A 23769-nucleotide genomic window follows, 5' to 3' on the forward strand; every position below is an offset into this window, starting at 1 on the left:
TGGTAAAATTGCTGACTGCCACAGCGAGAGCACAGGACTTGGTATCTGAGTGGTGAAGGCGATGAACTGCATGTGTGGATTATAACACCAACCTCTTCACAAAACATTTGTTATTTCCTCTCTTACATGGCCCCACATGAATGTAGAGTCCCTGCACAATCCTAGTGCGACTAATACGATTCAGGTATTGAAGAATAGCTTCACTGAGGGCAACCTCAATGGTTGGATTTGAACCGACACCTCAACACACTTAATCAAGCACTTGAGACCACTCGGCCTGACAAAACATTTGTTAAATGTCTCGTTGGGATCGACACATGGCCTTGCCATTGCTCTGCCTAACTTTCATTGATTTCAATCTAGGGTTTACATTACAGCAACTACAGTTTTTTAAGGTCATTTGCCACATGTAAATAACAGGATGAGGTGGATGAGTGGTTAAGGCGATGGACTGCTTATCCATTGTGCTCAACATGCATGGGTTAGCATCTCATCGTGTAACAATTAAAATTCGGTGCTTTATTTTGGCACTGGAAGATTTTGACTTTCACAAACACTGGTAAAATTGCTGACTGCCACAGCGAGAGCACAGGACTTGGTATCTGAGTGGTGAAGGCGATGAACTGCATGTGTGGATTATAACACCAACCTCTTCACAAAACATTTGTTATTTCCTCTCTTACATGGCCCCACATGAAAATAGAATCCCGTCGCAATCCTAGTGCGACTAATACGATTCAGGTATTGAAGAATAGCTTCACCAAGGGCAACCTCAATGGTGGGATTTGAACCGACACCTCAACACACTTAATCAAGCACTTGAGACCACTCGGCCTGACAAAACATTTGTTAAATGTCTCGATGGGATCGACACATGTCCTTGCCATTGCTCTGCATAACTTTCATTGATTTCAATCTAGGGTTTACATACAGCAACTACAGTCTTTTAAGGTCATTTGCAACTCCCAAAAAACAGGATGAGGTGGCCGAGTGGTTAAGGCGATGGACTGCTAATCCATTGTGCTCTGCATGCATGGGTTCGAATCCCATCCTCATCGTGTAACAATTAAAATTCGGTGCTTTATTTTGGCACTGGAAGATTTTGACTTTCACAAACACTGGTAAAATTGCTGACTGCCACAGCGATAGCACAGGACTTGGTATCTGAGTGGTGAAGGCGATGAACTGCATGTGTGGATTATAACACCAACCTCTTCACAAAACATTTGTTATTTCCTCTCTTACATGGCCCCACATGAACGTAGAGTCCCTGCACAATCCTAGTGCGACTAATACGATTCAGGTATTGAAGAATAGCTTCACCAAGGGCAACCTCAATGGTTGGATTTGAACCGACAGCTCAACACACTTAATCAAGCACTTGAGACCACTCGGCCTGACAAAACATTTGTTAAATGTCTCGATGGGATCGACACATGTCCTTGCCATTGCTCTGCATAACTTTCATTGATTTCAATCTAGGGTTTACATACAGCAACTACAGTCTTTTAAGGTCATTTGCAACTCCCAAAAAACAGGATGAGGTGGCCGAGTGGTTAAGGCGATGGACTGCTAATCCATTGTGCTCTGCATGCATGGGTTCGAATCCCATCCTCATCGTGTAACAATTAAAATTCGGTGCTTTATTTTGGCACTGGAAGATTTTGACTTTCACAAACACTGGTAAAATTGCTGACTGCCACAGCGAGAGCACAGGACTTGGTATCTGAGTGGTGAAGGCGATGAACTGCATGTGTGGATTATAACACCAACCTCTTCACAAAACATTTGTTATTTCCTCTCTTACATGGCCCCACATGAAAATAGAATCCCTGCGCAATCCTAGAGCGACTAATAAGATTCAGGTATTGAAGAATAACTTCACCAAGGGCAACCTCAATAGTGGGATTTGAACCGACACCTCAACACACTTAATCAAGCACTGGAGTCCACTCGGCCTGACAAAACATTTGTTAAATGTCTCGATGGGATCGACACATGACCTTGCCATTGCTCTGCATAACTTTCATTGATTTCAATCTAGGGTTTACATACAGCAACTACAGTCTTTTAAGGTCATTTGCACCTTCCAAAAAACAGGATGAGGTGGCCGAGTGGTTAAGGCGATGGACTGCTAATCCATTGTGCTCTGCATGCATGGGTTCGAATCCCATCCTCATCGTGTAACAATTAAAATGATGTGCTTTATTTTGGCACTGGAAGATTTTGACTTTCACAAACACTGGTAAAATTGCTGACTGCCACAGCGAGAGCACAGGACTTGGTATCTGAGTGGTAAAGGCGATGAACTGCATGTGTGGATTATAATGCCAACCTCTTCACAAAACATTTGTTATTTCATCTCTTACATGGCCCCACATGAATATAGAATCCCTGCGCAATTCTAGTGCGACTAATAAGATTCAGGTATTGAAGAATAGCTTCACCAAGGGCAACCTCAATGGTGGGATTTGACTGCTAATCCATTGTGCTCTGCATGCATGGGTTAGATTCTCATCGTGTAACAATTAAAATGCGGTGCTTTATTTTGGCAATGGAAGATTTTGACTTTCACAAACACTGGTAAAATTGCTGACTGCCACAGCGAGAGCACAGGACTTGGTATCTGAGTGGTGAAGGCGATGAACTGCATGTGTGGATTATAACACCAACCTCTTCACAAAACATTTGTTATTTCCTCTCTTACATGGCCCCACATGAATGTAGAGTCCCTGCACAATCCTAGTGCGACTAATACGATTCAGGTATTGAAGAATAGCTTCACTGAGGGCAACCTCAATGGTTGGATTTGAACCGACACCTCAACACACTTAATCAAGCACTTGAGACCACTCGGCCTGACAAAACATTTGTTAAATGTCTCGTTGGGATCGACACATGGCCTTGCCATTGCTCTGCCTAACTTTCATTGATTTCAATCTAGGGTTTACATTACAGCAACTACAGTTTTTTAAGGTCATTTGCCACATGTAAATAACAGGATGAGGTGGATGAGTGGTTAAGGCGATGGACTGCTTATCCATTGTGCTCAACATGCATGGGTTAGCATCTCATCGTGTAACAATTAAAATTCGGTGCTTTATTTTGGCACTGGAAGATTTTGACTTTCACAAACACTGGTAAAATTGCTGACTGCCACAGCGAGAGCACAGGACTTGGTATCTGAGTGGTGAAGGCGATGAACTGCATGTGTGGATTATAACACCAACCTCTTCACAAAACATTTGTTATTTCCTCTCTTACATGGCCCCACATGAAAATAGAATCCCGTCGCAATCCTAGTGCGACTAATACGATTCAGGTATTGAAGAATAGCTTCACCAAGGGCAACCTCAATGGTGGGATTTGAACCGACACCTCAACACACTTAATCAAGCACTTGAGACCACTCGGCCTGACAAAACATTTGTTAAATGTCTCGATGGGATCGACACATGTCCTTGCCATTGCTCTGCATAACTTTCATTGATTTCAATCTAGGGTTTACATACAGCAACTACAGTCTTTTAAGGTCATTTGCAACTCCCAAAAAACAGGATGAGGTGGCCGAGTGGTTAAGGCGATGGACTGCTAATCCATTGTGCTCTGCATGCATGGGTTCGAATCCCATCCTCATCGTGTAACAATTAAAATTCGGTGCTTTATTTTGGCACTGGAAGATTTTGACTTTCACAAACACTGGTAAAATTGCTGACTGCCACAGCGATAGCACAGGACTTGGTATCTGAGTGGTGAAGGCGATGAACTGCATGTGTGGATTATAACACCAACCTCTTCACAAAACATTTGTTATTTCCTCTCTTACATGGCCCCACATGAACGTAGAGTCCCTGCACAATCCTAGTGCGACTAATACGATTCAGGTATTGAAGAATAGCTTCACCAAGGGCAACCTCAATGGTTGGATTTGAACCGACAGCTCAACACACTTAATCAAGCACTTGAGACCACTCGGCCTGACAAAACATTTGTTAAATGTCTCGTTGGGATCGACACATGGCCCTGCCATTGCTCTGCCTATCTTTCATTGATTTCAATCTAGGGTTTACATTACAGCAACTACAGTTTTTTAAGGTCATTTGCCACATGTAAATAACAGGATGAGGTGGATGAGTGGTTAAGGCGATGGACTGCTTATCCATTGTGCTCAACATGCATGGGTTAGAATCTCATCGTGTAACAATTAAAATTCGGTGCTTTATTTTGGCACTGGAAGATTTTGACTTTCACAAACACTGGTAAAATTGCTGACTGCCACAGCGAGAGCACAGGACTTGGTATCTGAGTGGTGAAGGCGATGAACTGCATGTGTGGATTATAACACCAACCTCTTCACAAAACATTTGTTATTTCCTCTCTTACATGGCCCCACATGAAAATAGAATCCCGTCGCAATCCTAGTGCGACTAATACGATTCAGGTATTGAAGAATAGCTTCACCAAGGGCAACCTCAATGGTGGGATTTGAACCGACACCTCAACACACTTAATCAAGCACTTGAGACCACTCGGCCTGACAAAACATTTGTTAAATGTCTCGATGGGATCGACACATGTCCTTGCCATTGCTCTGCATAACTTTCATTGATTTCAATCTAGGGTTTACATACAGCAACTACAGTCTTTTAAGGTCATTTGCAACTCCCAAAAAACAGGATGAGGTGGCCGAGTGGTTAAGGCGATGGACTGCTAATCCATTGTGCTCTGCATGCATGGGTTCGAATCCCATCCTCATCGTGTAACAATTAAAATTCTGTGCTTTATTTTGGCACTGGAAGATTTTGACTTTCACAAACACTGGTAAAATTGCTGACTGCCACAGCGATAGCACAGGACTTGGTATCTGAGTGGTGAAGGCGATGAACTGCATGTGTGGATTATAACACCAACCTCTTCACAAAACATTTGTTATTTCCTCTCTTACATGGCCCCACATGAATGTAGAGTCCCTGCACAATCCTAGTGCGACTAATACGATTCAGGTATTGAAGAATAGCTTCACCAAGGGCAACCTCAATGGTTGGATTTGAACCGACAGCTCAACACACTTAATCAAGCACTTGAGACCACTCGGCCTGACAAAACATTTGTTAAATGTCTCGTTGGGATCGACACATGGCCCTGCCATTGCTCTGCCTATCTTTCATTGATTTCAATCTAGGGTTTACATATAGCAACTACAGTTTTTTAAGGTCATTTGCCACATGTAAATAACAGGATGAGGTGGATGAGTGGTTAAGGCGATGGACTGCTTATCCATTGTGCTCTACATGCATGGGTTAGAATCTCATCGTGTAACAATTAAAATTCGGTGCTTTATTTTGGTACTGGAAGATTTTGACTTTCACAAACACTGGTAAAATTGCTGACTGCCACAGCGAGAGCACAGGACTTGGTATCTGAGTGGTGAAGGCGATGAACTGCATGTGTGGATTATAACACCAACCTCTTCACACAACATTTGTTATTTCCTCTCTTACATGGCCCCACATGAAAATAGAATCCCTGCGCAATCCTAGAGCGACTAATAAGATTCAGGTATTGAAGAATAACTTCACCAAGGGCAACCTCAATGGTTGGATTTGAACCGAAACCTCAACACACTTAATCAAGCACTGGAGACCACTCGGCCTGACAAAACATTTGTTAAATGTCTCGATGGGATCGACACATGGCCTTGCCATTGCTCTGCCTAACTTTCATTGATTTCAATCTAGGGTTTACATACAGCAACTACAGTTTTTTAAGGTCATTTTCCACTTCTAAAATACAGGATGGGGTGGCCGAGTGGTTAAGGCGATGGACTGCTTATCCATTGTGCTCTACATGCATGGGTTAGAATCTCATCGTGTAACAATTAAAATTCGGTGCTTTATTTTGGCACTGGAAGATTTTGACTTTCACAAACACTGGTAAAATTGCTGACTGCCACAGCGAGAGCACAGGACTTGGTATCTGAGTGGTAAAGGCGATGAACTGCATGTGTGGATTATAATGCCAACCTCTTCACAAAACATTTGTTATTTCATCTCTTACATGGCCCCACATGAATATAGAATCCCTGCGCAATTCTAGTGCGACTAATAAGATTCAGGTATTGAAGAATAGCTTCACCAAGGGCAAACTCAATGGTGGGATTTGACTGCTAATCCATTGTGCTCTGCATGCATGGGTTAGATTCTCATCGTGTAACAATTAAAATGTGGTGCTTTATTTTGGCAATGGAAGATTTTGACTTTCACAAACACTGGTAAAATTGCTGACTGCCACAGCGAGAGCACAGGACTTGGTATCTGAGTGGTGAAGGCGATGAACTGCATGTGTGGATTATAACACCAACCTCTTCACAAAACATTTGTTATTTCCTCTCTTACATGGCCCCACATGAATGTAGAGTCCCTGCACAATCCTAGTGCGACTAATACGATTCAGGTATTGAAGAATAGCTTCACCAAGGGCAACCTCAATGGTTGGATTTGAACCGACACCTCAACACACTTAATCAAGCACTTGAGACCACTCGGCCTGACAAAACATTTGTTAAATGTCTCGTTGGGATCGACACATGGCCTTGCCATTGCTCTGCCTAACTTTCATTGATTTCAATCTAGGGTTTACATACAGCAACTACAGTTTTTTAAGGTCATTTGCCACATGTAAATAACAGGATGAGGTGGATGAGTGGTTAAGGCGATGGACTGCTTATCCATTGTGCTCTACATGCATGGGTTAGAATCTCATCGTGTAACAATTAAAATTCGGTGCTTTATTTTGGCACTGGAAGATTTTGACTTTCACAAACACTGGTAAAATTGCTGACTGCCACAGCGAGAGCACAGGACTTGGTATCTGAGTGGTGAAGGCCATGAACTGCATGTGTGGATTATAACACCAACCTCTTCACACAACATTTGTTATTTCCTCTCTTACATGGCCCCACATGAAAATAGAATCCCTGCACAATCCTAGAGCGACTAATAAGATTCAGGTATTGAAGAATAACTTCACCAAGGACAACCTCAATGGTGGGATTTGAACCGACACCTCAACACACTTAATCAAGCACTGGAGACCACTCGGCCTGACAACACGTTTGTTAAATGTCTCGATGGGATCGACACATGGCCTTGCCATTGCTCTGCATAACTTTCGTTGATTTCAATCTAGGGTTTACATACAGCAACGACAGTTTTTTAAGGTCATTTGCAACTTCTAAAATAGAGGATGAGATGGCCGAGTGGTTAAGGCGATGGACTGCTAATCCATTGTGCTCTGCATGCATGGGTTCGAATCCCATCCTCATCGTGTAACAATTAAAATTATGCGCTTTATTTTGCCACTGGAAGATTTTGACTTTCACAAACACTGGCAAAATTGCTGACTGCCACAGCGAGAGCACAGGACTTGGTATCTGAGTGGTGAAGGCGATGAACTGCATGTGTGGATTATAACACCAACCTCTTCACAAAACATTTGATATTTCCTCTCTTACATGGCCCCACATGAATATAGAGTCCCTGCACAATCCTAGTGCAACTAATACGATTCAGGTATTGAAGAATAGCTTCACCAAGGGCAACCTCAATGGTTGGATTTGAACCGACACCTCAACACACTTAATCAAGCACTTCAGAACACTCGGCCTGACAAAACATTTGTTAAATGTCTCGATGGGATCGACACATGGCCTTGCCATTGCTCTGCCTAACTTTCATTGATTTCAATCTAGGGTTTACATACAGCAACTACAGTCTTTTAAGGTCATTTGCAACTTCCAAAAAACAGGATGAGGTGGCCGAGTGGTTAAGGCGATGAACTGGTTATCCATTGTGCTCTACATGCATGGGTTAGAATCTCATCGTGTAACAAGTAAAATTCTGTGCTTTATTTTGGCACTGGAAGATTTTGACTTTCACAAACACTGGTAAAATTGCTGACTGCCACAGCGAGAGCACAGGACTTGGTATCTGAGTGGTAAAGGCGATGAACTGCATGTGTGGATTATAATGCCAACCTCTTCACAAAACATTTGTTATTTCATCTCTTACATGGCCCCACATGAATATAGAATCCCTGCGCAATTCTAGTGCGACTAATAAGATTCAGGTATTGAAGAATAGCTTCACCAAGGGCAAACTCAATGGTGGGATTTGACTGCTAATCCATTGTGCTCTGCATGCATGGGTTAGATTCTCATCGTGTAACAATTAAAATGTGGTGCTTTATTTTGGCAATGGAAGATTTTGACTTTCACAAACACTGGTAAAATTGCTGACTGCCACAGCGAGAGCACAGGACTTGGTATCTGAGTGGTGAAGGCGATGAACTGCATGTGTGGATTATAACACCAACCTCTTCACAAAACATTTGTTATTTCCTCTCTTACATGGCCCCACATGAATGTAGAGTCCCTGCACAATCCTAGTGCGACTAATACGATTCAGGTATTGAAGAATAGCTTCACCAAGGGCAACCTCAATGGTTGGATTTGAACCGACACCTCAACACACTTAATCAAGCACTTGAGACCACTCGGCCTGACAAAACATTTGTTAAATGTCTCGTTGGGATCGACACATGGCCTTGCCATTGCTCTGCCTAACTTTCATTGATTTCAATCTAGGGTTTACATTACAGCAACTACAGTTTTTTAAGGTCATTTGCCACATGTAAATAACAGGATGAGGTGGATGAGTGGTTAAGGCGATGGACTGCTTATCCATTGTGCTCTACATGCATGGGTTAGAATCTCATCGTGTAACAATTAAAATTCGGTGCTTTATTTTGGCACTGGAAGATTTTGACTTTCACAAACACTGGTAAAATTGCTGACTGCCACAGCGAGAGCACAGGACTTGGTATCTGAGTGGTGAAGGCGATGAACTGCATGTGTGGATTATAACACCAACCTCTTCACAAAACATTTGTTATTTCCTCTCTTACATGGCCCCACATGAAAATAGAATCCCTGCGCAATCCTAGAGCGACTAATAAGATTCAGGTATTGAAGAATAACTTCACCAAGGGCAACCTCAATAGTGGGATTTGAACCGACACCTCAACACACTTAATCAAGCACTGGAGTCCACTCGGCCTGACAAAACATTTGTTAAATGTCTCGATGGGATCGACACATGACCTTGCCATTGCTCTGCATAACTTTCATTGATTTCAATCTAGGGTTTACATACAGCAACTACAGTCTTTTAAGGTCATTTGCAACTTCCAAAAAACAGGATGAGGTGGCCGAGTGGTTAAGGCGATGGACTGCTAATCCATTGTGCTCTGCATGCATGGGTTCGAATCCCATCCTCATCGTGTAACAATTAAAATGATGTGCTTTATTTTGGCACTGGAAGATTTTGACTTTCACAAACACTGGTAAAATTGCTGACTGCCACAGCGAGAGCACAGGACTTGGTATCTGAGTGGTGAAGGCGATGAACTGCATGTGTGGATTATAACACCAACCTCTTCACAAAACATTTGTTATTTCCTCTCTTACATGGCCCCACATGAAAATAGAATCCCGTCGCAATCCTAGTGCGACTAATACGATTCAGGTATTGAAGAATAGCTTCACCAAGGGCAACCTCAATGGTGGGATTTGAACCGACACCTCAACACACTTAATCAAGCACTTGAGACCACTCGGCCTGACAAAACATTTGTTAAATGTCTCGTTGGGATCGACACATGGCCTTGCCATTGCTCTGCCTAACTTTCATTGATTTCAATCTAGGGTTTACATACAGCAACTACAGTCTTTTAAGGTCATTTGCAACTCCCAAAAAACAGGATGAGGTGGCCGAGTGGTTAAGGCGATGGACTGCTAATCCATTCTGCTCTGCATGCATGGGTTCGAATCCCATCCTCATTGTGTAACAATTTAAATTCGGTGCTTTATTTTGGCACTGGAAGATTTTGACTTTCACAAACACTGGTAAAATTGCTGACTGCCACAGCGATAGCACAGGACTTGGTATCTGAGTGGTGAAGGCGATGAACTGCATGTGTGGATTATAACACCAACCTCTTCACACAACATTTGTTATTTCCTCTCTTACATGGCCCCACATGAAAATAGAATCCCTGCGCAATCCTAGAGCGACTAATAAGATTCAGGTATTGAAGAATAACTTCACCAAGGGCAACCTCAATAGTGGGATTTGAACCGACACCTCAACACACTTAATCAAGCACTGGAGACCACTCGGCCTGACAAAACATTTGTTAAATGTCTCGATGGGATAGACACATGGCCTTGCCATTGCTCTGCATAACTTTCATTGATTTCAATCTAGGGTTTACATACAGCAACTACAGTCTTTTAAGGTCATTTGCAACTTCTAAAAAACAGGATGAGGTGGCTGAGTGGTTAAGGCGATGGACTGCTAATCCATTGTGCTCTGCATGCATGGGTTCGAATCCCATCCTCATCGTGTAACAATTAAAAGTCAGTGCTTTATTTTGGCACTGGAAGATTTTGACTTTCACAAACACTGGTAAAATTGCTGACTGCCACAGCGAGAGCACAGGACTTGGTATCTGAGTGGTGAAGGCGATGAACTGCATGTGTGGATTATAACACCAACCTCTTCACAAAACATTTGTTATTTCCTCTCTTACATGGCCCCACATGAATATAGAATCCCGTCGCAATCCTAGTGCGACAAATACGATTCAGGTATTGAAGAATAGCTTCACCAAGGGCAACCTCAATGGTGGGATTTGAACCGACAGCTCAAAACACTTAATCAAGCACTTGAGACCACTCGGCCTGACAAAACATTTGTTAAATGTCTCGATGGGATCGACACATGTCCTTGCCATTGCTCTGCATAACTTTCATTGATTTCAATCTAGGGTTTACATACAGCAACTACAGTCTTTTAAGGTCATTTGCAACTCCCAAAAAACAGGATGAGGTGGCCGAGTGGTTAAGGCGATGGACTGCTAATCCATTGTGCTCTGCATGCATGGGTTCGAATCCCATCCTCATCGTGTAACAATTAAAATTCGGTGCTTTATTTTGGCACTGGAAGATTTTGACTTTCACAAACACTGGTAAAATTGCTGACTGCCACAGCGATAGCACAGGACTTGGTATCTGAGTGGTGAAGGCGATGAACTGCATGTGTGGATTATAACACCAACCTCTTCACAAAACATTTGTTATTTCCTCTCTTACATGGCCCCACATGAATGTAGAGTCCCTGCACAATCCTAGTGCGACTAATACGATTCAGGTATTGAAGAATAGCTTCACCAAGGGCAACCTCAATGGTTGGATTTGAACCGACAGCTCAACACACTTAATCAAGCACTTGAGACCACTCGGCCTGACAAAACATTTGTTAAATGTCTCGTTGGGATCGACACATGGCCCTGCCATTGCTCTGCCTATCTTTCATTGATTTCAATCTAGGGTTTACATATAGCAACTACAGTTTTTTAAGGTCATTTGCCACATGTAAATAACAGGATGAGGTGGATGAGTGGTTAAGGCGATGGACTGCTTATCCATTGTGCTCTACATGCATGGATTAGAATCTCATCGTGTAACAATTAAAATTCGGTGCTTTATTTTGGCACTGGAAGATTTTGACTTTCACAAACACTGGTAAAATTGCTGACTGCCACAGCGAGAGCACAGGACTTGGTATCTGAGTGGTGAAGGCGATGAACTGCATGTGTGGATTATAACACCAACCTCTTCACAAAACATTTGTTATTTCCTCTCTTACATGGCCCCACATGAATGTAGAGTCCCTGCACAATCCTAGTGCGACTAATACGATTCAGGTATTGAAGAATAGCTTCACCAAGGGCAACCTCAATGGTTGGATTTGAACCGACACCTCAACACACTTAATCAAGCACTTGAGACCACTCGGCCTGACAAAACATTTGTAAAATGTCTCGATGGGATCGACACATGGCCTTGCCATTGCTCTGCCTAACTTTCATTGATTTCAATCTAGGGTTTACAGAGAGCAACTACAGTTTTTTAAGGTCATTTTCCACTTCTAAAATACAGGATGGGGTGGCCGAGTGGTTAAGGCGATGGACTGCTAATCCATTGTGCTCTGCATGCATGGGTTAGAATCCCATCCCCATCGTGTAACAATTGAAATTCGGTGATTTGTTTTGGCACTGGAAGATTTTGACTTTCACAAACACTGGTAAAATTGCTGACTGCCACAGTGAGAGCACAGGACTTGGTATCTGAGTGGTGAAGGCGATGAACTGCATGTGTGCATTATAACACCAACCTCTTCACAAAACATTTGTTATTTCCTCTCTTACATGGCCCCACATGAATGTAGAGTCCCTGCACAATCCTAGTGTGACTAATACGATTCAGGTATTGAAGAATAGCTTCACCAAGGGCAACCTCAATGGTTGGATTTGAACCGACACCTCAACACACTTAATCAAGCACTTGAGACCACTCGGCCTGACAAAACATTTGTTAAATGTCTCGATGGGATCGACACATGGCCTTGCCATTGCTCTGCCTAACTTTCATTGATTTCAATCTAGGGTTTACAGAGAGCAACTACAGTTTTTAAGGTCATTTTCCACTTCTAAAATACAGGATGGGGTGGCCGAGTGGTTAAGGCGATGGACTGCTTATCCATTGTGCTCTACATGCATGGGTTAGAATCTCATCGTGTAACAATTAAAATTCGGTGCTTTATTTTGGCACTGGAAGATTTTGACTTTCACAAACACTGGTAAAATTGCTGACTGCCACAGCGAGAGCACAGGACTTGGTATCTGAGTGGTGAAGGCGATGAACTGCATGTGTGGATTATAACACCAACCTCTTCACAAAACATTTGTTATTTCCTCTCTTACATGGCCCCACATGAAAATAGAATCCCGTCGCAATCCTAGTGCGACTAATACGATTCAGGTATTGAAGAATAGCTTCACCAAGGGCAACCTCAATGGTGGGATTTGAACCGACACCTCAACACACTTAATCAAGCACTTGAGACCACTCGGCCTGACAAAACATTTGTTAAATGTCTCGTTGGGATCGACACATGGCCTTGCCATTGCTCTGCCTAACTTTCATTGATTTCAATCTAGGGTTTACAAAAAACAGGATGAGGTGGCCGAGTGGTTAAGGCGATGGACTGCTAATCCATTGTGCTCTGCATGCATGGGTTCGAATCCCATCCTCATCGTGTAACAATTAAAATTCAGTGCTTTATTTTGGCACTGGAAGATTTTGACTTTCACAAACACTGGTAAAATTGCTGACTGCCACAGCGATAGCACAGGACTTGGTATCTGAGTGGTGAAGGCGATGAACTGCATGTGTGGATTATAACACCAACCTCTTCACACAACATTTGTTATTTCCTCTCTTACATGGCCCCACATGAAAATAGAATCCCTGCGCAATCCTAGAGCGACTAATAAGATTCAGGTATTGAAGAATAACTTCACCAAGGGCAACCTCAATAGTGGGATTTGAACCGACACCTCAACACACTTAATCAAGCACTGGAGACCACTCGGCCTGACAAAACATTTGTTAAATGTCTCGATGGGATAGACACATGGCCTTGCCATTGCTCTGCATAACTTTCATTGATTTCAATCTAGGGTTTACATACAGCAACTACAGTCTTTTAAGGTCATTTGCAACTTCTAAAAAACAGGATGAGGTGGCCGAGTGGTTAAGGCGATGGACTGCTAATCCATTGTGCTCTGCATGCATGGGTTCAAATCCCATCCTCATCGTGTAACAATTAAAATTCAGTGCTTTATTTTGGCACTGGAAGATTTTGACTTTCACAAACACTGGTAAAATTGCTGACTGCCACAGCGAGAGCACAGGACTTGGTATCTGAGTGGTGAAGGCGATGAACTGCATGTGTGGATTATAACACCAACCTCTTCACAAAACATTTGTTATTTCCTCTCTTACATGGCCCCACATGAATGTAGAGTCCCTGCACAATCCTAGTGCGACTAATACGATTCAGGTATTGAAGAATAGCTTCACCAAGGGCAACCTCAATGGTTGGATTTGAACCGACACCTCAACACCCTTAATCAAGCACTTGAGACCACTCGGCCTGACAAAACATTTGTTAAATGTCTCGTTGGGATCGACACATGGCCTTGCCATTGCTCTGCCTAACTTTCATTGATTTCAATCTAGGGTTTACATTACAGCAACTACAGTTTTTTAAGGTCATTTGCCACATGTAAATAACAGGATGAGGTGGATGAGTGGTTAAGGCAATGGACTGCTTATCCATTGTGCTCTACATGCATGGGTTAGAATCTCATCGTGTAACAATTAAAATTCGGTGCTTTATTTTGGCACTGGAAGATTTTGACTTTCACAAACACTGGTAAAATTGCTGACTGCCACAGCGAGAGCACAGGACTTGGTATCTGAGTGGTGAAGGCGATGAACTGCATGTGTGGATTATAACACCAACCTCTTCACAAAACATTTGTTATTTCCTCTCTTACATGGCCCCACATGAATATAGAATCCCGTCGCAATCCTAGTGCGACAAATACGATTCAGGTATTGAAGAATAGCTTCACCAAGGGCAACCTCAATGGTGGGATTTGAACCGACAGCTCAAAACACTTAATCAAGCACTTGAGACCACTCGGCCTGACAAAACATTTGTTAAATGTCTCGATGGGATCGACACATGTCCTTGCCATTGCTCTGCATAACTTTCATTGATTTCAATCTAGGGTTTACATACAGCAACTACAGTCTTTTAAGGTCATTTGCAACTCCCAAAAAACAGGATGAGGTGGCCGAGTGGTTAAGGCGATGGACTGCTAATCCATTGTGCTCTGCATGCATGGGTTCGAATCCCATCCTCATCGTGTAACAATTAAAATTCGGTGCTTTATTTTGGCACTGGAAGATTTTGACTTTCACAAACACTGGTAAAATTGCTGACTGCCACAGCGATAGCACAGGACTTGGTATCTGAGTGGTGAAGGCGATGAACTGCATGTGTGGATTATAACACCAACCTCTTCACAAAACATTTGTTATTTCCTCTCTTACATGGCCCCACATGAATGTAGAGTCCCTGCACAATCCTAGTGCGACTAATACGATTCAGGTATTGAAGAATAGCTTCACCAAGGGCAACCTCAATGGTTGGATTTGAACCGACAGCTCAACACACTTAATCAAGCACTTGAGACCACTCGGCCTGACAAAACATTTGTTAAATGTCTCGTTGGGATCGACACATGGCCCTGCCATTGCTCTGCCTATCTTTCATTGATTTCAATCTAGGGTTTACATATAGCAACTACAGTTTTTTAAGGTCATTTGCCACATGTAAATAACAGGAAGAGGTGGATGAGTGGTTAAGGCGATGGACTGCTTATCCATTGTGCTCTACATGCATGGGTTAGAATCTCATCGTGTAACAATTAAAATTCGGTGCTTTATTTTGGCACTGGAAGATTTTGACTTTCACAAACACTGGTAAAATTGCTGACTGCCACAGCGAGAGCACAGGACTTGGTATCTGAGTGGTGAAGGCGATGAACTGCATGTGTGGATTATAACACCAACCTCTTCACAAAACATTTGTTATTTCCTCTCTTACATGGCCCCACATGAATGTAGAGTCCCTGCACAATCCTAGTGCGACTAATACGATTCAGGTATTGAAGAATAGCTTCACCAAGGGCAACCTCAATGGTTGGATTTGAACCGACACCTCAACACACTTAATCAAGCACTTGAGACCACTCGGCCTGACAAAACATTTGTAAAATGTCTCGATGGGATCGACACATGGCCTTGCCATTGCTCTGCCTAACTTTCATTGATTTCAATCTAGGGTTTACAGAGAGCAACTACAGTTTTTTAAGGTCATTTTCCACTTCTAAAATACAGGATGGGGTGGCCGAGTGGTTAAGGCGATGGACTGCTAATCCATTGTGCTCTGCATGCATGGGTTAGAATCCTATCCCCATCGTGTAACAATTGAAATTCGGTGATTTGTTTTGGCACTGGAAGATTTTGACTTTCACAAACACTGGTAAAATTGCTGACTGCCACAGCGAGAGCACAGGACTTGGTATCTGAGTGGTGAAGGTGATGAACTGCATGTGTGGATTATAATGCCAACCTCTTCACAAAACGTTTGTTATTTCATCTCTTACATGGCCCCACATGAATATAGAATCCCTGCGCAATTCTAGTGCGACTAATAAGATTCAGGTATTGAAGAATAGCTTCACCAAGGGCAACCTCAATGGTGGGATTTGACTGCTAATCCATTGTGCTCTGCATGCATGGGTTAGATTCTCATCGTGTAACAATTAAAATGCGGTGCTTTATTTTGGCAATGGAAGATTTTGACTTTCACAAACACTGGTAAAATTGCTGACTGCCACAGCGAGAGCACAGGACTTGGTATCTGAGTGGTGAAGGCGATGAACTGCATGTGTGGATTATAACACCAACCTCTTCACAAAACATTTGTTATTTCCTCTCTTACATGGCCCCACATGAATGTAGAGTCCCTGCACAATCCTAGTGCGACTAATACGATTCAGGTATTGAAGAATAGCTTCACCAAGGGCAACCTCAATGGTTGGATTTGAACCGACACCTCAACACACTTAATCAAGCACTTGAGACCACTCGGCCTGACAAAACATTTGTTAAATGTCTCGTTGGGATCGACACATGGCCTTGCCATTGCTCTGCCTAACTTTCATTGATTTCAATCTAGGGTTTACATTACAGCAACTACAGTTTTTTAAGGTCATTTGCCACATGTAAATAACAGGATGAGGTGGATGAGTGGTTAAGGCGATGGACTGCTTATCCATTGTGCTCTACATGCATGGGTTAGAATCTCATCGTGTAACAATTAAAATTTGGTGCTTTATTTTGGCACTGGAAGATTTTGACTTTCACAAACACTGGTAAAATTGCTGACTGCCACAGCGATAGCACAGGACTTGGTATCTGAGTGGTGAAGGCGATGAACTGCATGTGTGGATTATAACACCAACCTCTTCACACAACATTTGTTATTTCCTCTCTTACATGGCCCCACATGAAAATAGAATCCCTGCGCAATCCTAGTGCGACTAATACGATTCAGGTATTGAAGAATAGCTTCACCAAGGGCAACCTCAATGGTGGGATTTGAACCGACACCTCAACACACTTAATCAAGCACTTGAGACCACTCGGCCTGACAAAACATTTGTTAAATGTCTCGTTGGGATCGACACATGGCCTTGCCATTGCTCTGCCTAACTTTCATTGATTTCAATCTAGGGTTTACATACAGCAACTACAGTCTTTTAAGGTCATTTGCAACTCCCAAAAAACAGGATGAGGTGGCCGAGTGGTTAAGGCGATGGACTGCTAATCCATTGTGCTCTGCATGCATGGGTTCGAATCCCATCCTCATCGTGTAACAATTAAAATTCGGTGCTTTATTTTGGCACTGGAAGATTTTGACTTTCACAAACACTGGTAAAATTGCTGATTGCCACAGCGATAGCACAGGACTTGGTATCTGAGTGGTGAAGGCGATGAACTGCATGTGTGGATTATAACACCAACCTCTTCACACAACATTTGTTATTTCCTCTCTTACATGGCCCCACATGAAAATAGAATCCCTGCGCAATCCTAGAGCGACTAATAAGATTCAGGTATTGAAGAATAGCTTCACCAAGGGCAACCTCAATGGTTGGATTTGAACCGACACCTCAACACCCTTAATCAAGCACTTGAGACCACTCGGCCTGACAAAACATTTGTTAAATGTCTCGTTGGGATCGACACATGGCCTTGCCATTGCTCTGCCTAACTTTCATTGATTTCAATCTAGGGTTTACATTACAGCAACTACAGTTTTTTAAGGTCATTTGCCACATGTAAATAACAGGATGAGGTGGATGAGTGGTTAAGGCAATGGACTGCTTATCCATTGTGCTCTACATGCATGGGTTAGAATCTCATTGTGTAACAATTAAGATTCGGTGCTTTATTTTGGTACTGGAAGATTTTGACTTTCACAAACACTGGTAAAATTGCTGACTGCCACAGCGATAGCACAGGACTTGGTATCTGAGTGGTGAAGGCGATGAACTGCATGTGTGGATTATAACACCAACCTCTTCACAAAACATTTGATATTTCCTCTCTTACATGGCCCCACATGAATATAGAGTCCCTGCACAATCCTAGTGCAACTAATACGATTCAGGTATTGAAGAATAGCTTCACCAAGGGCAACCTCAATGGTTGGATTTGAACCGACACCTCAACACACTTAATCAAGCACTTCAGAACACTCGGCCTGACAAAACATTTGTTAAATGTCTCGATGGGATCGACACATGGCCTTGCCATTGCTCTGCCTAACTTTCATTGATTTCAATCTAGGGTTTACATACAGCAACTACAGTCTTTTAAGGTCATTTGCAACTTCCAAAAAACAGGATGAGGTGGCCGAGTGGTTAAGGCGATGAACTGGTTATCCATTGTGCTCTACATGCATGGGTTAGAATCTCATCGTGTAACAATTACAATGATGTGCTTTATTTTGGCACTGGAAGATTTGGACTTTCACAAACACTGGTAAAATTGCTGACTGCCACAGCGAGAGCACAGGACTTGGTATCTGAGTGGTGAAGGCGATGAACTGCATGTGTGAATTATAACACCAACCTCTTCACAAAACATTTGTTATTTCATCTCTTACATGGCCCCACATTAATATAGAATCCCTGCGCAATTCTAGTGCGACCAATAAGATTCAGGTATTGAAGAATAGCTACACCAAGGGCAACCTCAATGGTGGGATTTGAACCGACAGCTCAAAACACTTAATCAAGCACTTGAGACCACTCGGCCTGACAAAACATTTGTTAAATGTCTCGTTGGGATCGACACATGGCCCTGCCATTGCTCTGCCTAACTTTCATTGATTTCAATCTAGGGTTTACATACAGCAACTACAGTTTTTTAAGGTCATTTGCCACTTCTAAAATACAGGATGAGGTGGATGAGTTGTTAAGGCGATGAACTGGTTATCCATTGTGCTCTACATGCATGGGTTAGAATCTCATCGTGTAACAAGTAAAATTCGGTGCTTTATTTTAGCACTGGAAGATTTTGACTTTCATAAACACTGGTAAAATTGCTGCCTGCCACAGCGAGAGCACAGGACTTGGTATCTGAGTGGTGAAGGCGATGAACTGCATGTGTGGATTATAACACCAACCTCTTCACCAAACATTTGTTATTTACTCTCTTACATGGTCCCACATGAATATAGAATCCCTGCGCAATCCTAGAGCGACTAATAAGATTCAGGTATTGAAGAATAGCTTCACCAAGGGCAACCTCAATGGTTGGATTTGAACCGACACCTCAACACACTTAATCAAGCACTTCAGACCACTCGGCCTGACAAAACATTTGTTAAATGTCTCGATGGGATCGACACATGGCCTTGCCATTGCTCTGCCTAACTTTCATTGATTTCAATCTAGGGTTTACATACAGCAACTACAGTCTTTTAAGGTCATTTGCAACTTCCAAAAAACAGGACGAGGTGGCCGAGTGGTTAAGGCGATGGACTGCTAATCTATTGTGCTCTGCATGCATGGGTTCGAATCCCATCCTCATCGTGTAACAATTGAAATTCTGTGCTTTATCTTGGCACTGGAAGATTTTGACTTTCATAAACACTGGTAAAATTGCTGACTGCCACAGCGAGAGCACAGGACTTGGTATCTGAGTGGTGAAGGCGATGAACTGCATGTGTGGATTATAACACCAACCTCTTCACCAAACATTTGTTATTTACTCTCTTACATGGTCCCACATGAATATAGAATCCCTGCGCAATCCTAGAGCGACTAATAAGATTCAGGTATTGAAGAATAGCTTCACCAAGGGCAACCTCAATGGTGGGATTTGAACCGACACCTCAACACACTTAATCAATCTCTTGAGACCACTTGGTCTGACAAAACATTTGTTAAATGTTGGGATTGTTTTTTTGTTTGTTGCCAACCTATTTTGCTACCTGACAACTTTACGGTTTTTACTTTTTAATCTCGTTTATCTTTTTGATTTTTTTCCCTCAACTTTTTCACTCCGGACGCTTTATCTGGACATGGTTCGTCAGGACCTCCAACAGCCGAAGCTAAGTAGTAACATTAACATGATGCCTTCTAATTGCAGTCACTGTACTCATAATATACAGGAGAACGATCGCCTTACGGCGAGGATAGCTGTGCTACAAGCCCAGCTTCAGACGCAATTGTTAGGCAAGGGTCATTTCAGTGTAGGAAAGGATGAAACAGCGTCTGTGCCACCAGTAAGTACAGATTGTAGTATAAATCCCCTGGCACAGTCCCCGCAGCCGGACAACTTTCTCACGGTTTCTGGAAGGAAATGCTGTAGGAATGCTCAACCGGTGTCGCTCATTCAGCCAACAGAAACTTTCAATCGGTTTTCCCCATTAAGCAGTGAGTCGGAGTCAGAGGCCGAGCCTTCTCTTGTCTCTACTCCTCCCGTTACGGGGTCTGAGACGCCGAAGCTTCCCACCATTAGCTCTGACAAATTGAAAACTCTAGTCATTGGCAACTCCATTACCTGCAGTATTAGACTTAAAACAAATCATCCAGCGATCATACACTGTTTACCAGGGGGCAGGGCTACCGACGATAAGGCTAATCTGAAGATGGTGCTGGCTAAAGCTAAAACTGGCGAGTGTAGAGAGTATAGAGATATTGTTATCCACGTCGGCACCAACGATGTTAGGATGAAACAGTCAGAGATCACCAAGCTTCTGCGTGTAAATCAGCTAGAAAGATGTGTCGGCATCGAGTAATTGTCTCTGGCCCCCTCCCAGTTAGGGGGAGTGATGAGCTCTACAGCAGAGTCTCACAACTCAATCGCTGGTTGAAAACTGTTTTCTGCCCCTCCCAAAAGATAGAATTTGTAGATAATTGGCCCTCTTTCTGGGACTCACAAACAGGACCAAGCCTGACCTGCTGAGGAGTGACGGACTCCATCCTAGCTGGAGGGGTGCTCTCATCTTATCTACCAACATAGACAGGGCTCTAACTCCTCTAGTTCCACAATGAAATAGGGTGCAGGCCAGGCAGCAGGCTGTTAGCCAGCCTGCCAGCATAGTGGAGTCTGCCACTAGCACAGTCAGTGTAGTCAGCTCAGCTATCACCATTGAGACCGTGACTGTGCCTCGACCTAGGGTGGGCAAAACTAAACATGGCGGGGTTCGCCTTAGCAATCTCACTAGGTTAAAGACCTCCATTCCTGTCATTATTGAAAGAGATCATGATGCCTCACATCTCAAAATAGGGCTACTTAATGTTAGATCCCTTACTTCACAGGCAATTATAGTCAATGAACTAATCACTGATCATAATCTTGATGTGATTGGCCTGACTGAAACCTGATGAATTTACTGTGTTAAATGAGGCCTCACCTCCTGGCTATACTAGTGACCATATCCCCCGTGCATCCCGTAAAGGCGGTGGTGTTGCTAACATTTACGATAGCAAATTTCAATTTACAAAAAAAAAATATGTTTTTGTCTTTTGAGCTTCTAGTCATGAAATCTATGCAGCCTACTCAATCACTTTTTATAGCTACTGTTTACAGGCCTCCTGGGCCATATACAGCGTTCCTCATTGAGTTCCCTGAATTCCTATCGGACCTTGTAGTCATAGCAGATAATATTCTAATCTTTGGTGACTTTAATATTCACATGGAAAAGTCCACAGACCCACTCCAAAAGGCTTTCGGAGCCATCATCGACTCAGTGGGTTTTGTCCAACATGTCTCTGGACCCACTCACTGTCACAGTCATACTCTGGACCTAGTTTTGTCCCATGGAATAAATGTTGTGGATCTTAATGTTTTTCCTCATAATCCTGGACTATCGGACCACCATTTTATTACGTTTGCAATTGCAACAAATAATCAGCTCAGACCCCAACCAAGGAACATCAAAAGTCGTGCTATAAATTCACAGACAACACAAAGATTCCTCTATGTGTCATGTATTGTCATATTATGTCTTGTTCCTGTTCTTTCTCTTCACTCCGTCTCCCTCTGCTGGTCGTATTAGGTTACCTTCTCTTCCTCTCCTTCCCCCAGCTGCTCCTCATCTTCTCTAACTACCTCGTTCACCCTTTTCCCACCTGTTCCCTTTTTTCCCTCTGATTAGGTCTCTATTTCTCTCTCTGTTCCTGCTTCTGTCTTTGTCAGATTCTCGTTTGAGTTTCTCATGCCAGAACCAAACTATCGTCTCGTTTGCGTCACCCTTGTCCTGTCCTGTCGGAATCTGCCTGTTCATCTGATGCTACGTGTGATCAGGTACCTCTGTCCTCTACGACCCGCGCCTACCCAGAGAGACCAGCAGTCTGTCGCCGCTAACCAAGCTATTCTCCTCTGCTGCTAGAAGGGGACTCTAACCCAGCTATTCTCCTCTGCTGCTAGAAGGGGAACTCTTCTGTGATTATCAGAAGGACTTTATGTTTCATTTGTCGCCCTCTCTGTGGGTTGTTTATTTTGCCATCATATACATTTGAAGAGGATCTATGTCTTACCTGTGTTTTGACATTAAAAGACTCTGTTTTTGTTAAACCGCTTTTGGGTCCTCACTCACGTGCATAACACTATGTCCATCCAGATTCCCTTTGTCTACCCATGGACGCCAGAGGACAAAAATCAGTTAACCACCTAACTGAGGAACTCAATTTAACCTTGCGCAATACCCTAGATGCAGTTGCACCCCTAAAAACTAAAAACATTTCTCATAAGAAACTAGCTCCCTGGTACACAGAAAATACCCGAGCTCTGAAGCAAGCTTCCAGAAAATTGGAACGGAAATGGCGCCACACCAAACTGGAAGTCTTCCGACTAGCTTGGAAAGACAGTACCGTGCAGTACCGAAGAGCCCTTACTGCTGCTCGATCATCCTATTTTTCTAACTTAATTGAGGAAAATAAGAACATTCCGAAATTCCATTTTGATACTGTCGCAAAGCTAACTAAAAAGCAGCATTCCCCAAGAGAGGATGGCTTTCACTTTAGCAGTGATAAATTCATGAACTTCTTTGAGGAAAAGATCATGATTATTAGAAAGCAAATTACGGACTCCTCTTTAAATCTGCATATTCCTTCAAAGCTCAGTTGTCCTGAGTCTGCACAACTCTGCCAGGACCTAGGATCAAGAGAGACACTCAAGTGTTTTAGTACTATATCTCTTGACACAATGATGAAAATAATCATGGCCTCTAAACCTTCAAGCTGCATACTGGACCCTATTCCAACTAAACTACTGAAAGAGCTGCTTCCTGTGCTTGGCCCTCCTATGTTGAACATAATAAACGGCTCTCTATCCACCGGATGTGTACCAAACTCACTAAAAGTGGCAGTAATAAAGCCTCTCTTGAAAAAGCCAAATATATATATATATAAAAAACTATCGGCCTATATCGAATCTTCGATTCCTCTCAAACATTTTAGAAAAGGCTGTTGCGCAGCAACTCACTGCCTTCCTGAAGACAAACAATGTATATGAAATGATTCAGTCTGGTTTTAGACCCCATCATAGCACTGAGACTGCACTTGTGAAGGTGGTAAATTACATTTTAATGGCATCAGACCGAGGCTCTGCATCTGTCCTCGTGCTCCTAGACCTTAGTGCTGCTT

At 42.9% G+C, this 23769-nt stretch overlaps 17 non-coding genes across 17 annotated transcripts; all 17 read left to right on the forward strand.

The window, feature by feature from the left end:
- The first annotated feature begins 976 nt into the window (after window positions 1-976).
- Window positions 977-1058, forward strand: trnas-gcu. Its single transcript has one exon. It is a non-coding gene; the product is annotated as a tRNA-Ser (tRNA).
- Window positions 1059-1538: 480 nt separating this feature from the next.
- On the forward strand, window positions 1539-1620 carry trnas-gcu. The gene has a single exon. It is a non-coding gene; the product is annotated as a tRNA-Ser (tRNA).
- A 480-nt stretch (window positions 1621-2100) lies between these two features.
- Window positions 2101-2182, forward strand: trnas-gcu. The gene has a single exon. It is a non-coding gene; the product is annotated as a tRNA-Ser (tRNA).
- A 1375-nt stretch (window positions 2183-3557) lies between these two features.
- trnas-gcu lies at window positions 3558-3639 on the forward strand. The gene has a single exon. It is a non-coding gene; the product is annotated as a tRNA-Ser (tRNA).
- A 1037-nt stretch (window positions 3640-4676) lies between these two features.
- On the forward strand, window positions 4677-4758 carry trnas-gcu. Its single transcript has one exon. It is a non-coding gene; the product is annotated as a tRNA-Ser (tRNA).
- Window positions 4759-7244: 2486 nt separating this feature from the next.
- trnas-gcu lies at window positions 7245-7326 on the forward strand. Its single transcript has one exon. It is a non-coding gene; the product is annotated as a tRNA-Ser (tRNA).
- Window positions 7327-9257: 1931 nt separating this feature from the next.
- trnas-gcu lies at window positions 9258-9339 on the forward strand. The gene has a single exon. It is a non-coding gene; the product is annotated as a tRNA-Ser (tRNA).
- Window positions 9340-9819: 480 nt separating this feature from the next.
- Window positions 9820-9901, forward strand: trnas-gcu. Its single transcript has one exon. It is a non-coding gene; the product is annotated as a tRNA-Ser (tRNA).
- Window positions 9902-10381: 480 nt separating this feature from the next.
- Window positions 10382-10463, forward strand: trnas-gcu. Its single transcript has one exon. It is a non-coding gene; the product is annotated as a tRNA-Ser (tRNA).
- A 480-nt stretch (window positions 10464-10943) lies between these two features.
- trnas-gcu lies at window positions 10944-11025 on the forward strand. The gene has a single exon. It is a non-coding gene; the product is annotated as a tRNA-Ser (tRNA).
- Window positions 11026-12061: 1036 nt separating this feature from the next.
- trnas-gcu lies at window positions 12062-12143 on the forward strand. The gene has a single exon. It is a non-coding gene; the product is annotated as a tRNA-Ser (tRNA).
- Window positions 12144-13138: 995 nt separating this feature from the next.
- On the forward strand, window positions 13139-13220 carry trnas-gcu. The gene has a single exon. It is a non-coding gene; the product is annotated as a tRNA-Ser (tRNA).
- A 480-nt stretch (window positions 13221-13700) lies between these two features.
- Window positions 13701-13782, forward strand: trnas-gcu. The gene has a single exon. It is a non-coding gene; the product is annotated as a tRNA-Ser (tRNA).
- Window positions 13783-14819: 1037 nt separating this feature from the next.
- On the forward strand, window positions 14820-14901 carry trnas-gcu. Its single transcript has one exon. It is a non-coding gene; the product is annotated as a tRNA-Ser (tRNA).
- Window positions 14902-15937: 1036 nt separating this feature from the next.
- trnas-gcu lies at window positions 15938-16019 on the forward strand. Its single transcript has one exon. It is a non-coding gene; the product is annotated as a tRNA-Ser (tRNA).
- A 1375-nt stretch (window positions 16020-17394) lies between these two features.
- trnas-gcu lies at window positions 17395-17476 on the forward strand. Its single transcript has one exon. It is a non-coding gene; the product is annotated as a tRNA-Ser (tRNA).
- A 2149-nt stretch (window positions 17477-19625) lies between these two features.
- trnas-gcu lies at window positions 19626-19707 on the forward strand. Its single transcript has one exon. It is a non-coding gene; the product is annotated as a tRNA-Ser (tRNA).
- The last annotated feature ends 4062 nt before the right edge of the window (window positions 19708-23769 follow it).

The sequence above is a fragment of the Oncorhynchus mykiss genome, chromosome 15 (assembly GCF_013265735.2).
Source record: "Oncorhynchus mykiss isolate Arlee chromosome 15, USDA_OmykA_1.1, whole genome shotgun sequence".
Classification (NCBI taxonomy): domain Eukaryota; kingdom Metazoa; phylum Chordata; class Actinopteri; order Salmoniformes; family Salmonidae; genus Oncorhynchus; species Oncorhynchus mykiss.